Here is a 14,030-nt window from a genome sequence, read left to right as displayed (position 1 = left end):
CCACAACTCCCATGAAAACCTTGTCAAAAATGTGCTTAGGCGGTCAGCAGGCGTTTGGGTCTCCGTGGGGTAACTGGGTTCCGCTTCCAGCATGTTACACTCCGCCCTCAACTGACTGGTGTTTCTTGAGTGGGGTGAACCAAGACTTGAGAATGACCCTATTATCTGTTTTTTGTGTGGGGTGAACCGAGACTTGAGAATGACCCTATTATCTGTTTCTTGTGTGGGGTGAACCAAGACTTGAGAATGACCCTATTATCTGTTTCTTGTGTGGGGTGAACCAAGACTTGAGAATGACCCTATTATCTGTTTCTTGTGTGGGGTGAACCAAGACTTGAGAATGACCCTATTATCTGTTTCTTGTGTGGGGTGAACCAAGATTGAGAATGACCCTATCAATTGTTTTTTTGGGGTGAACCGTGACTTGAGAATGACCCTAAGTCCTTCATTACACTGGTGGCAGCAGAACGAACTAAACCAACTCTCAAAACCTAAATCTACAGGAATAAACTTAATTACACCTGCGAGTACAAAGGGCAACAGAGAAAGGCGTACAATTAAATAGATTTTATTGATAAACTACATTCACAAGGGAAACCGAGCTGTAAGTTTGTTTGTAGTGAGGGGAAAAAAATGGTGTTACAGTGAGAGAATGGAGGAGAGAGGGAAGGGTTGGGGAGAGGGCTGGTGATGGGAGACAATTGGTGGTTCAGTGATGGGGAGAGAAAGGGGAAAGGATAAGGCTGGTGAGAGGGAAAGGGAGGAGAATAGCCATGTAAAAGATTCTTGCTATAATGTAGGAGTGAGGAGTAGAAGGAATGGGGAAGGAGAAGGGAGAGGGGAGTGAAGGGAAGGGGGAAATAAGAGAATTGGTGAGGGGAAAGACTGATGGTTTAATAAGGGAGTGAGGGAGAGAGGGAAGGGAGAGAGGTTAGAGAAGTGAGGGAGTGAATGAAGGAGGAACAAAAAGAAGAAGAAGGCTGGTGACAGGAAAAGGATGAAGGTCAGTGATGGGAGATTCATGCTTCAGTGAGGATGAGAAAAAGAGGGTAAAAAGGGGATTGCTGGGAGGATAATTTTGGGGATTGGTGACAGGAAAAATATTGATCCATTCTACAGTGAGAGGCCGAGGGAAGGATAAGGAGACGAAACAGTGATGGAAAAGATTCATGCTTCAGTGAGGGTGAGAGAAGAGGTTAAAAAGGGGATTGCTGAGAGGAGAATTTTGGGGATTGGTGAGAGGAAAAAATTGATACATACCACAGTGAGAGGCCGAGGGAAGGATAAGGAGACGAAACAGTGATGGAAAAGATTCATGCTTCAGTGAGGGTGAGAGAAGAGGTTAAAAAGGGGATTGCTGAGAGGAGAATTTTGGGGATTGGTGACAGGAAAAATATTGATCCATTCTACAGTGAGAGGCCGAGGGAAGGATAAGGAGACGAAAGAGCTTAAGACAACTTTCTCCACATAAATATCCACTTCTCATTACGCCAACAATCTCAGTAAACGATTTGGGAATTTTGCGGATTGGTGACAGGAAATAATTGATCCATTCTACAGTGAGAGGCCGAGGGAAGGATAAGGAGACGAAAGAGCTTAAGACGACTTTCTCCACATAAATATCCACTTCTCATTACGCCAACAATCTCGGTAAACGATTTGGGAATTTTGCGGATTGGTGACAGGAAAAAGTTGATCCATTCTACAGTGAGAGGCCGAGGGAAGGATAAGGAGACGAAAGAGCTTAAGACGACTTTCTCCACATAAATATCCACTTCTCATTACGCCAACAATCTCAGTAAACGATTTGGGAATTTTGCGGATTGGTGACAGGAAAAAGTTGATCCATTCTACAGTGAGAGGCCGAGGGAAGGATAAGGAGACGAAAGAGCTTAAGACGACTTTCTCCACATAAATATCCACTTCTCATTACGCCAACAATCTCAGTAAACGATCTGGAAATTTTGGGATTGGTGACAGGAAAAATATTGATCCATTCTACAGTGAGAGGCCGAGGGAAGGATAAGGAGACGAAAGAGCTTAAGACGACTTTCTCCACATAAATATCCACTTCTCATTACGCCAACAATCTCGGTAAACGATCTGGGACGCGCTGATTCCCAAGGACCTGCGACGCTCACCTAATACTTATATATACATGCAAGGGGGTGACAGTTTTAACAATTTGCAGAAGGTTAGTACGAAGATATCTTAACTTACGCTGCACTTAACACCATGAATCACTTATCTCTGCATTACCTTTCCGAAATATTGATCAGGTGAGATTACAAAGGTGTCTTAACAAAATGCAAAAAGTGACAACCCTCGATGACTTCACGGACACAACGGAGCGAGATAACGAAGAATTCTTAACATTAATTACCTTTATGAAGAGTCGTATCTGCGTTACCTTTGGGAAATATTGACAAGGTGAGATTACAAAGGTGACAACCCTCGATGACTTCACGGACACAAACGGGCGAGATAATGAAGAATTCTTAACACTAATTACCTTTATGAAGAGTCGTATCTGCATTACCTTTGTGAAATATCGACCAGGTGAGAATTAGAAAGGTGTGTAATGAAATTTGCAAAAGGTGATGACTTAATTACATAACGGAGCGAGATAACCAAGAATTCTTACCTTATGCTGCCCTTCACATTGTTACTCACATTACCTTAGTGAAATGTTGACCAGGTGAGAATTAGAAAGGTGTGTAATGAAATTTGCAAAAGGTGATGACTTAATTACTTGACGGACATAACGGAGCGAGATAACCGAGAATTCTTAACTTATGCTGCCCTTCACATCATTACTCGCATTACCTTAGTGAAATGTTGACCAGGTGAGAATTAGAAAGGTGTGTTATAACAATTTGCAAAAGGTATTAATTAGACAACCCTTGACTTCATGGACACAAACGGGCTAGATAACGAAGAATACTTAACTTTAAATACCTTTATGAAGAGTCATATCTGCGTTACCTTTGTGATATATTGACCAGGTGAGAATTACAAAGGTGTGTTATAACAATTTGCAAAAGGTATTAATTAGACAACCCTTGAGGGCATAATCGGGCGAGATACCGAAGAATTCTTAACACTAATTACCTTTATGAAGAGTCGTATCTGCGTTTGACCAGGTGAGAATTAGAAAGGTGTGTCTTAACAATTTGTAACAGGTGACGACTTAGTAACGTTACGACAACTCTTCATTGCTTTACGGGCATAACGGCGCAAGATAACCAAGAATTCTTAACTTATACTGACCTTTAAACCTTGAATTACCTTTGTGAAATATTTGGTTGGTGAGAATGACAAAGGTGTGCTATGCAATTTACAAAAGGTAACAGCTCTTCATTGCTTTACGGACACAACGCCGCAAGATAACCAAGAATTCTTAACTTATACTGAGCTTTACACCTTGAATTACCTTTGTGAAATATTTGGTTGGTGTGTAATAACAATTTGCAAAGGTGACAACTTTCCATTACGCACTTAAAAGATAATACCAAGAGGAAAACAATTCAATTACCTTTATAAAGACTCCTATCTCTCCATTGCCTCTGTGAATTATGTAGCAAGGGAGAATGACAAAGGTGTGTTTTAACAGTTTCCGAAGTGACAGCCCTTAACCCCTCTGCTGCGATTGGCATGGATTTGGCCTTCACTAAAGATGCGATATTTCTTTCATTTTTATTCATTTATTTGTGTCTGCTATTTGTACTTATAGTTTGTCTTGCAGTTTACTTCTTTTTACTGATTTTATGTGTGCTTTTTTGTATCATTTTATTTGATTCCTCCTACTGCTTGTCTTTATTACTCCTGAGGCCATATTTCTCTCTTTACTCATTCACTTGTGTCCGCTAACCTTATCACCATTCCTGCTTAACCCGTCCGCTGTGATTGGCAAGGATTTGGCGTTCACTGGTAGCCTGGTAACATACACTCCCAGGTCTTTCTCTGCCTCTGTGGTGGATAGTGGAGTGTTTCCCATGTGGTATTGGTATGTTGGATATCCCTTCACTGGTAGCCTGGTAATATACACTCCCAGGTCTTCCTCTGCCTCTGTGGTGGATAGTGGAGTGTTTCCCATGTGGTATTGGTATGCTGGATATCCCTTCACTGGTAGCCTGGTAACATACACTCCCAGGTCTTTCTCTGCCTCTGTGGTGGATAGTGGAGTGTTTCCCATGTGGTATTGGTATGCTGGATATCCCTTCACTGGTAGCCTGGTAACATACACTCCCAGGTCTTTCTCTGCCTCTGTGGTGGATAGTGGAGTGTTTCCCATGTGGTATTGGTATGCTGGATATCCCTTCACTGGTAGCCTGGTAACATATAGTCCCAGGTCTTTCTCTGCCTCTGTGGTGGATAGTGGAGTGTTTCCCATGTGGTATTGGTGTGCTGGATATCCCCTCCCAAGGTGCAGGACTACATTTTTCTTCATTGAATTGTAGCAGCCACTTTTTGTTCCACTCCTGTAGCTTGGTGGTGTCTTCTTGTAGAAAATCTGCAGTCAAGGGGGTAATTCACAGACACAAAAAGGAAGATCAAGCTTTTTCAACGTTCACTGTTCTTTCGTGAACCCTGAAAGAATGATGGACACTGTGATTTCTGTATTGCTTGGGGTTTGAATGACGAGCACCTCCCTTCTCCTTCATTTCTTTCCTTTTGCGACAACAATTAACTACATAATTAAAGCTTTTTTCACACACAAATGCTCTAAAAAAAATCTATTTCCCTTGTTTTTTTTTTTTGTTTTTTTGCAACAACAGAATTAATAATTAGTCAATGTTTCTTCACACACAATTGCTAAAAAAATAAATAAATAAAAGTTCCTAACAGGCCTACCAATACCCATGTTACGTACAAAAAAAAAGTCTCCTTCGTATTTAAAAACACACCATTCTAAAAAGACTTTCTTCATACAAATACTCCTAACAGGCCTACCAATACCCATGATACATACAAATAAAATCGCCTTCGTATATTTTGAAGCACACCATTCTAAAAAGACTTTCTTCATACAAATACTCCTAACAGGCCTACCAATACCCATGATACATACAAAAAAATCACCTTCGTTCTTTGAAACACACCATTCTAAAAAGACTTTTTTCATACAAATATTCCTAACAGGCCTACCAATACTCATGATACATACAAAAAAATCACCTGCGTTCTTTGAAGCACACCATTCTAAAAAGACTTTCTTCACACAAATACACACTCGCAAAATAGTGTTCTATGAGACTTCTCTTGTACCTGCTATGCTGTGGAAAATAATAACACTAAAGCACCATTATAATTGAGTTAGGCCTCAATGTATGCTTCCCAGTCCAGAGGCACCACCCAAAATTGACCTCTCTACTTTTGTCTATTATGGGAGCGGTGAGTAGTGGGCTTTTTTTTTCTCGCACTCTTTTTGTTGCCCTTGAGCTGTCTCCTTTACTGTAAAAAATAATAATAATAAAATCGAACTAGTGCTGACCAGAGCCACAGAATAGGATACTTATGCCACTTTCATTCACCACCGGCGCCATGTTGTTACCAAAGGAGCAACACAAAGTTAAAACTAACACAATAATAAAGAGGAATAAACACCAGGAACACAAGAGGACACAGTAAAAAATTGAGGAAAGGAAGATGCTTGAGAGACATAAAGAAATATAGCTTCCCGAAAAGAAATATAGAGGTTTGAAAGTGTATTAATAGTTGTATAATGTCCTGCCTGGGGGTTGGGATGGCATGTTCCTCCCTTCTCCCTTGTTGTTTACCTGCAACAATAAACTATCAATCAATCAGACTAAGTGAGGATGTAGTATCAGCGAAGAGTGTGCAAAACTTTGAGGAAGAGTTGGACAAATACAGATACGGAGACGGGACCACACGAGCGTAAGCCTAGGCCCTGTAAAACTACAACTAGGTAAATACAACAGCGATTTTTTGTGTTCTAGTACTTGTTTGAGATCCTGGCCATACCTACGCCATCAATATGAATTTCACGCAGCTCTTTTGGTAACGGCGCATGTGATGAAAGTGGCAAAACTCTCCTATTCCGGTTAGGTTAGGTTAGGTTAGGTTAGGTTAGGTTAGGCATGACTCTGGTGCTCACATTAAGAAGAGAAACACATACTTGAAAAATTAATCTCGTGTAGAAAAACAAAAATTAGTCAACGTTTTGTGTGACAACCGAACTCTATCATGACAATGTTTAATTTTTATACATTAGCTACATTTCCCATTATTTATTTATTGTAATGGTGCATACGACTGGTGAACACGATCCTGCTTTACCAGTACAAGGAGGCGTAAATGTAACTTAAAACTGTCCTAGTAGTGTGTTAGGGAATGTCCGTAATTGTGAATGTATGTGAACGGAACACTGCATCGGGAACACAGACGTGGAAACACAGCTGGCGAAACACTGACGGAAACACTGCTAACTTACTGAGGAACACAATAATGGAAACCAGCTGGAGAAACACTGATGGAAACACCAACTTAATTAATAACTCACTGAAGAACACACGAGTGGCAACACAGCCGACGTACCACTGACAGAAACACAAACTTAATGAATGACTTACAGAGGAACACAATCATGGAAACCAGCTGACGGAACACTGAGACGGAAGAACTTACTCACTGAAGAACACACGCGTGGCAACACAGCCGACGTACCACTGACAGAAACACAAACTTAATGAATGACTTACAGGGGAACACAATCATGGAAACCAGCTGACGGAACACTGAGACGGAAGAACTTACTAACTAATGAACAACTTACGGAAAACACAAAAGTTGAAACACAGCTGACGGACGACTGACAGAAACTTACTGAGATTTACTGACTTACTGAGGAGTACGAAAATGGAAACCAGCTGATGGGACACTGACGGAAGAACTTACTGAATGACTTACCGAAACACCTGACACGACGCAACACACTAGACATCACCGGAACATTGCTAAACAGACGTGGTAATACTAATAAACATCGGAACTCAAGTACTATGACCAAACTGTGAGAGAAGTAGAGAAATAAAAGGGATAAAAAAAAGGTAAAAAATGAAAAAAATAGAAAAGGAAAAAATGAGCAAAGAAATTAATAAAGATAATGAAGGAAAGAAATGAAAAAACAAGAAAAGGGAAAAAGAGAAAAAAAGAGAAATTAAAAAGGTTTAGTTCTCTTGGCATATCAAAGGAAGGAAGGACAAAGAGAGAGAGAGAGAGAGAGAGAGAGAGAGAGAGAGAGAGAGAGAGAGAGAGAGAGAGAGAGAGAGCAGAAAAGGAGGAAAGTTAGAAGAGAAAGGATAAAAAATGGGAAAAAAGAAAGGAAGAAGAAATGGAACAGAGAGAAGTAGGGAAAGAAAAAGGGGTAAAAAAAGGAAAAAGAAGAGAAGTGAAAAACAAAGGAAAAAGAGAAAAAAAAAGGAATTAAAAAAGAAATGAAAAAAGAGAAAAAAATCGAAGAAATTAAAAAGAAAAATAATTAAAGAGAAAAACAAAGAAATGAAACAGGAAAAGGAAAAACAAAAAACAAAGAAATTAAAAAAAGAAAAGGAAAAAGAGAAAAAACAAAGAAATTAAAAAAGAAAGAAAAGTAAAGAAATTAAAAAAGAAAAGGAAAGAGAGAAAACAAAGAAATTAAAAAAGAAAATAAAGAAATGAAAAAAGAAAAGGAAAAAAAGAGAAATAACAAAGAAATTAAAAAAGAAAAGGAAAAAGGAAGCAGAGAAATTAAAAAAAAAGAAAAAAAATGAAATAAAAGGAAAATAAGCAAATAAATGAAAAAAAAGAAAAGGAAAAAAAGAAAAGAAATAAAAATGAAGACCAAAAAAAAAAATAACTGACCACTAACTGAAACACCAATAAATAATGTGTTTACTACCAGGAAGGAATAAAACAAACAAATAAACAGACAGACAAACAAACAGACACATAACAACAAAACACACACACACACACACACACACACACACACTAATAAGAAAAGGTAAGAAAAAGACAAAACAAAATCACTCTCCATTTCCAAACCTGCCTTGCTAACACTGTATTGCTATGTTGTATGAGTCAATGGTATTTTTGCGCTTCCCTTAGTCAATTCAGCTTGTGGTTACCTTAAAATATTACTTGGTTAACTTTTAGAAATAACCTCCACTCTGCCCAACACACGCACACACACACACACACACTACAAAACCCGCTCAAATGTCATCTGGCAAGTTTACGGCTGACTTATGCTGAAAGGTTTTGTCCTGCCTGAACTGGTATGGTAGTGATTCTTAACTTTTTCAGAGGCACCGAACCCAAACGAAAACCTCTGCACAGTAGCCAAACCCCTCAAGTATAAAGGAAAAAAAACATACAAGAGGAAAAATTTCTTCAAAATTCAAGAGTATATTAATTTAGGATGATACAAAGAATGGATTCCATTTTAATCCATAAAAATATTAAAGAAAATTTGCTTAAAATTCAACTGCAAAATTGTAATGTCTTTTGGGAGGGTCTTCGCCGAACCCTTGAGACTGGCTCGCCGAACCCCTGGAGTTTGGTCGAACCCAAGTTAAGAACCACTGCCCCCTATCATGGCATTCATAAACAAAAACAATGCCTTACCCTTAAAGCTGCACAATATTTTCTCTCCTTATCAATCAATGCCTTATCTCCCAGCCATCCTCCACTTCATCATACAAGGCAAAGACATACCCGGTGACTTGAGCCTTTGGGATTGTTTTGACACTCCTTTTGCTCTCATTCTCCCTCTAAGGAACACACTCATCAATTACCATCCAGGGCATTGGGCAATCTTTGTGGATGAATATTCTTAATTAAGGAAATATATATGGCATCTTACGTGTATAGAAAATGGTACCTTGATACATTTGCGACCACTGGACACACACACACACACACACACACAGACCTATTTCTATCAACACCGGTAAGCATACATATAATAATTAATAGTCTGTTAGATCTGCCATAAAAATAGGTCAGCATTGTTCTCTAAAAAGCACTTCCTTGTCTCATTCTTTTCTGCACGTCACAAAGTTGCCCAGTTAGTGTAGCTGTGGACATATAGACCAGGGGAGGGGGGTGGGGGGTGGGGGGGGCTTTTGTATACGTATGTGAGTTTGTGTAAGTGTATATGTGTGTGTGTGTGTGTGTGTGTGTGTGTGTGTGTGTGTGTTGGCAGTGGTGATAGCCTAACATCCCTCCCGGCTGTTTATAAAGAGTTGATCGTCAAGAGCTTGTTCACGCCTGACTGATTGGCTGGCAAGAATTAACCATTGCTGACTAATCTTATGCCAGTCTGTGTTGTGAGGCTCGTTTGTGACAGTTTCCTGATTGTTGACAGTTAACCCGGTAGCAACGACGGGCCAAATTTGTGGCTTTACCGTGTAGCAGAGACGGGCCGAATTTGTGGCTTTATCGTGTAGCAGCGACGGGCCAAATTTGTGGCTTTACCGTGTAGCAGCGATGGGCCAAATTTGTGGCTTTACCATGTAGCAGCGACAGGCCAAATTTGTGGCTTTACCATGTAGCAGCGACAGGCCAAATTTGTGGCTTTACTGTGTAGCAGCGATGGGCCAAATTCATGGCTTTACCGTGTAGCAGAGATGGGCCAAATTTGTGGCTTTACCGTGTAGCAGCAATGGGCCAAATTTGTGGCTTTACTGTGTAGCAACGACAGGCCAAATGCATAAACTGATCACAAATGCATTGATATATATTATGAAATGGTTTGCGTGAGTGTTAATTTTTTCTCATTTTTCTCGCTTAGAGGGACCATTAAGAAACATGATCCCTGCAGCTACCGGGTTAATACCTTCATGATACCCTTTCATAAGCGGACTCTGCTCACGAGTACACTAAACACACATGTGAGAGGAAAGACTAGGATTTTTTTATACTCCTTTTTCTTTACTTTCCACGAGCTTCTTTTCATTCATTATTCATTATTGTTTTACACTATTGATTCGGTACCAGAGCTTAGTGTTCATGAGCGTTGTCGTTGTTCAGATAGATGAGTACGATGCTAGGTGTTACAAGCGCGAAAATTTGAAGAGGTCGGATCGGATAGGGTTAATATGCGGACTTTGCTCACGAGTACACTAAACGCACATGTGAGAGGAAAGACCGGGGTTAAGGCCACATACCCTCATACCTGAAGCAATATGAGGAGTTCAAACGCACACACTTGGCTCGGTACTTCTTGGGGGCACACACTCGCTATCTGGCCGCCTCCACGGTGTAGTGATCAGGACGCCTAGCTATGAATATGTGGGCCTCGGTTTGACCCCACCCTGGGCAGTCAGTACGCGCCAAGACACCTCTCCTCCTGAAATTGACCTCTCTTTCGGCCGCTCATAACTTTTGTCTCTGAAGGAACAGCGATTAACGGGCTCTTTTTTTTTTTTTACGCCTTTTTTTGTTGCCCTTGAGCCATTTCTTTAGCTGTACCGTAAAAAAAAATAATAATAAATAAATAAAAAAATGACCCCCCAGCTGCTCATTTTCCCATTTGGGCTGGTGAATAACTGGGTACCTGGGGAAAGTAAGCTGTGATAACCCGGATCTCACACTGGTTCTAGGCCTGCAAAGACTGATGGGCTAAGTAACACTTTGGCACACTGTTAGCTGCTTGTTGTACTGCTGTGAGCAAGTCGGGTAATTCTCTGCACCTGAGGACGCTTACAAAACTACACCGCAAGTAGGTATTTACATCCCCACCCTGGAAAGTTGGAAAGTTTCGTTTAGTCGGCGCAACATCTGCGGTCATATGCCGGAGAGAGACAGAAGGGGAAGGAATTATAGGAGAAGAAAGTTGGAAAGTTTCGTTTAGTCGGCGCAACATCTGTGGTCATATGCCGGAGAGAGACAGAAGGGGAAGGAATTATAGGAGAAGAAAGTTGGAAAGTTTCGTTTAGTCGGCGCAACATCTGCGGTCATATGCCGGAGAGAGACAGAAGGGGATGGAATAATAGGAGAAGGGAACAGACCCCAGGAGATGGGAAACAACCCCCGATTAATACCTGGTACCCATTCACTGCTGGGTGGACAGGGGCGTAGGGTATCGGAAAAGCCGCCCAAATTATCCCCACCCTGGCTGTTGAAACTACCCGCTACCTACACATCTAACTGTGAACGCGTGACTGTAACATCTACCTGACACACCTGTAAGCGTTAAGTGACTGTGAGTAACCGTGAAGAGTGAGTGCAGCTGACCGTGAAAACTAAATGGTACTCACACCTTTGATATTAACGAGTGACTGAAAATTACCAAGCAGTTACATCTTTAATAGTGAACGAGTGACTGAAAAATGCTTGGTTCAAACACTTGTATTTCTGAACATGTGACTGGGTGTGACTGTCCAAACTATATCATACAGCGAGCAAGTGAAAAAAAAAATATGGTTCCCACACCTAGAATTATGAAAAGGTCACCGTAAAAAACAAAACATGACTGCGTGTGACCTTGCAAACTACATCATACTCACACCTTTGGTCTTAACGAGTGATTGTTAACCTTCGACATACCTGGTTCTTGCATCCGGGAGCAGGGCCTGAAACCTCATCAACGGTAAACGTTAAACTTGTGAACGAGTGACTGAAAACGGCAACTGACTGTGTGTGACTGTGCGGGATTTTTTTTATTTAATTATTTTTTCTTTTTTTTTCTTTTTTTTGCCCTTGAGCTGTCTCCTTTACTGTAAAAAACAACAACAAATAAATAAATAAAAAAAGAACATTAACGTTTGTGTCTTGATCCTATTTCTGTATTTACATGTGTATTTAACAGGGCAATGACACACATATGGCAATACAATACAAACAAACAATAAATAAATAAATAAAAAAAGAATATTGAAGTTTGTGTCTTGAACCCCTATAAAAAACACTGCCTACTTCTGTATTTACAAGTGTATTTAATGGGACAGCAACACACATACGGTAAGAAGCCTGACATTATTATTACCATTATGAGACGTAAAAGGTAGCGAGGGAGGAGTGCGGACACTATACATCGCCGGTTCAGGAGCCCCCAAACACCTGAGGCGCTTGTGTTTATCACCGAGTGCCTTGAGTAAGTAAGACCCACATTCTCTGACACTTTCATCTCCCACAACAAACATCTCCAAAGGCCACAAGGGAAAAGTTGGAAAGTTTCGTTTAGTCGGCGCAACATCTGTGGTCATATGCCGGAGAGACAGAAGGGGAAGGAATTATAGAAGAGAACAGATCCCAGGAGACGAGACACAACCCCCAATTAATACCTGGTACCCATTCACTGCTGGGTGGACAGGGGCGTAGGGTATGGCCACAGAGGAGATAAATCGGATTCTCATGAGGAACTTTCACATTCACGGTGCAGAAGACAATGTTACCAGATTGTCGTACTCAGCCGATTATATTTCCCGACTTCCTACCCCTAAACTGTCTTCTGGGCTCCAATAACGAAACTCATTTATAGTTATCGTTAAAAGAGATAGATCCTGATGTTTCTTGGCAATAGTTAGGCGTCAGAAACCAGTAAATACTATGCTCTGAGTACGACAATCTGACAACGGTGGCAGAAGCATTGTCGGACTACCACCAGGGTCACAAAACTACTGATGGAAATACTAACACAACTCCTATGAAAGCCCTATCGAGAGTGTGTGTTTGGGTGCCGGAATGTTGAAGAGTTTGTCCCTCCTCTGTAAGGTTCATCCCTCGTACTGTAATAAACACACACACTATGGATATTTACGCCAAGACTTTGGGCTTTCGTTACGTCACTGAAGATCTGTGTTTGACTCCTATCAAGCGACAGATCTAGACTTATATGTGCTAAGAGTTATTGTATGTTATGTGTGTGTGTGTGTGTGTGTGTGTGTGGAAAACCCTCCCCCGGTTCATATGTCCACAGCTCCACATAACATAAGCTAACAACCTCTAATACAACATGTGCTTTACGCTCTCAACAACAACAACAAAAAAACTATTACCCACATACACACACACACACACACACACACACACACACTAATCTACATCTATCGTTATATATATAGTATTTACAGGCGTTAAGATATGTTAGATTTGTTATGTATGTATGTATATATAACTATGTAGGTTGTTTATATATATCATTGCGTGAATACTTTCGAACAACGGAATAAGTTAAAAAGAAAACTATTGGTGAGTGAAGGGATGAGTCGTGGAGATATTTACAGTAGATGGATGTTATTTCATTGAGTCCCACCTTCGCTAATGAGTCCGCAGGTAGATGGAGACGCTGGGTAAAGGTGAGTCTTGAGAATGGGCTAGTCTGGCTGTTTTTTTCTTCTTTTTTGTTTCTCTTGTTTTGTTTTTTGTCTTATTTCTTTTGCTTTTGTTTTCTCTTCTTTTTTCTCTTTTCTTCTTTCTTTCTTTCTTTGTATTATTTCTTTCCTTTTTGTTTTCTCTTCTTTTTTGTTTCTCTTTTCTTTTTTTCTTTCTTTGTCTTATTTCTTTCCTTTTCTTCTTTAATCTCTTCTTTCTTTTCTTGTTTTATCTTTTTCCTTTTTCTCATTTTTTCTATCTCCTGAAAATATATCACCCTGACTTTTTTTTCTTTTCCTTTCTTTCTTTTCTCTTTTCTTACTTTTCTTTCTTTTCTGTTTTGCTTTCTCTTAAAAACATGCTACAGCTGTTATCTCTTTTCTTTCTCTCTTTTTTTCTTTTCTATTTCCTCTTTTTCATTTCTCTTTTCTTTCCTGTTTTGCTTTCCCTTAAAAAACGCTACTCTGGCTGTTTTCTCTTTTCTTTCTCTCTTTTCCGAGCCACATTGTCCTTCAGTGTTACTCTAAGTACTACATAATTTCCTCTCTTTTCTCTTTTCCCACTCTTCTTTCTCTTTTCCTTTTCTTTCCTATTTTGCTTTCCCTTAAAAAAACGCTACTCTGGCTGTTTTCTCTTTTCTTTCTCTCTTTTCCGAGCCACATTGTCCTTCAGTGTTACTCTAAGTACTACATAATTTCCTCTCTTTCTTT

The 14,030-nt window shown here is 40.1% G+C and overlaps 4 long non-coding RNA genes across 6 annotated transcripts; 1 reads left to right on the top strand and 3 right to left on the bottom strand.

Moving 5' to 3' along the window:
- Nucleotides 1-1,550: 1,550 nt before the first annotated feature.
- Nucleotides 1,551-2,673, bottom strand: LOC127000930 (uncharacterized). Its single transcript, XR_007754642.1, has 2 exons — nt 2,540-2,673; nt 1,551-2,410 (listed from the first exon to the last, which is right to left on the bottom strand). It is a non-coding gene; the product is annotated as an uncharacterized LOC127000930 (long non-coding RNA).
- LOC127000929 (uncharacterized) lies at nt 2,409-4,775 on the top strand. 3 transcript variants are annotated; one of them, XR_007754641.1, is made up of 3 exons: nt 2,409-3,955; nt 4,055-4,252; nt 4,352-4,775. It is a non-coding gene; the product is annotated as an uncharacterized LOC127000929 (long non-coding RNA). The 3 variants fall into 3 exon arrangements; XR_007754639.1 differs by lacking the exon at nt 4,352-4,775 and having other exon boundaries at nt 2,409-2,597; nt 2,737-3,955; nt 4,055-4,345; XR_007754640.1 differs by lacking the exon at nt 4,352-4,775 and having other exon boundaries at nt 2,409-2,846; nt 3,006-3,955; nt 4,055-4,345.
- Nucleotides 4,776-4,993: 218 nt separating this feature from the next.
- On the bottom strand, nt 4,994-7,405 carry LOC127000932 (uncharacterized). Its single transcript, XR_007754644.1, has 2 exons — nt 5,179-7,405; nt 4,994-5,082 (listed from the first exon to the last, which is right to left on the bottom strand). It is a non-coding gene; the product is annotated as an uncharacterized LOC127000932 (long non-coding RNA).
- Nucleotides 7,406-13,706: 6,301 nt separating this feature from the next.
- LOC127000931 (uncharacterized) lies at nt 13,707-14,028 on the bottom strand. The gene is made up of 2 exons (XR_007754643.1): nt 13,935-14,028; nt 13,707-13,779 (listed from the first exon to the last, which is right to left on the bottom strand). It is a non-coding gene; the product is annotated as an uncharacterized LOC127000931 (long non-coding RNA).
- Between the last annotated feature and the right edge of the window lie 2 nt (nt 14,029-14,030).

This window comes from Eriocheir sinensis, chromosome 19 (assembly GCF_024679095.1).
Source record: "Eriocheir sinensis breed Jianghai 21 chromosome 19, ASM2467909v1, whole genome shotgun sequence".
Lineage (NCBI taxonomy): Eukaryota > Metazoa > Arthropoda > Malacostraca > Decapoda > Varunidae > Eriocheir > Eriocheir sinensis.
This window is presented reverse-complemented; position numbering and strand designations above follow the sequence as displayed.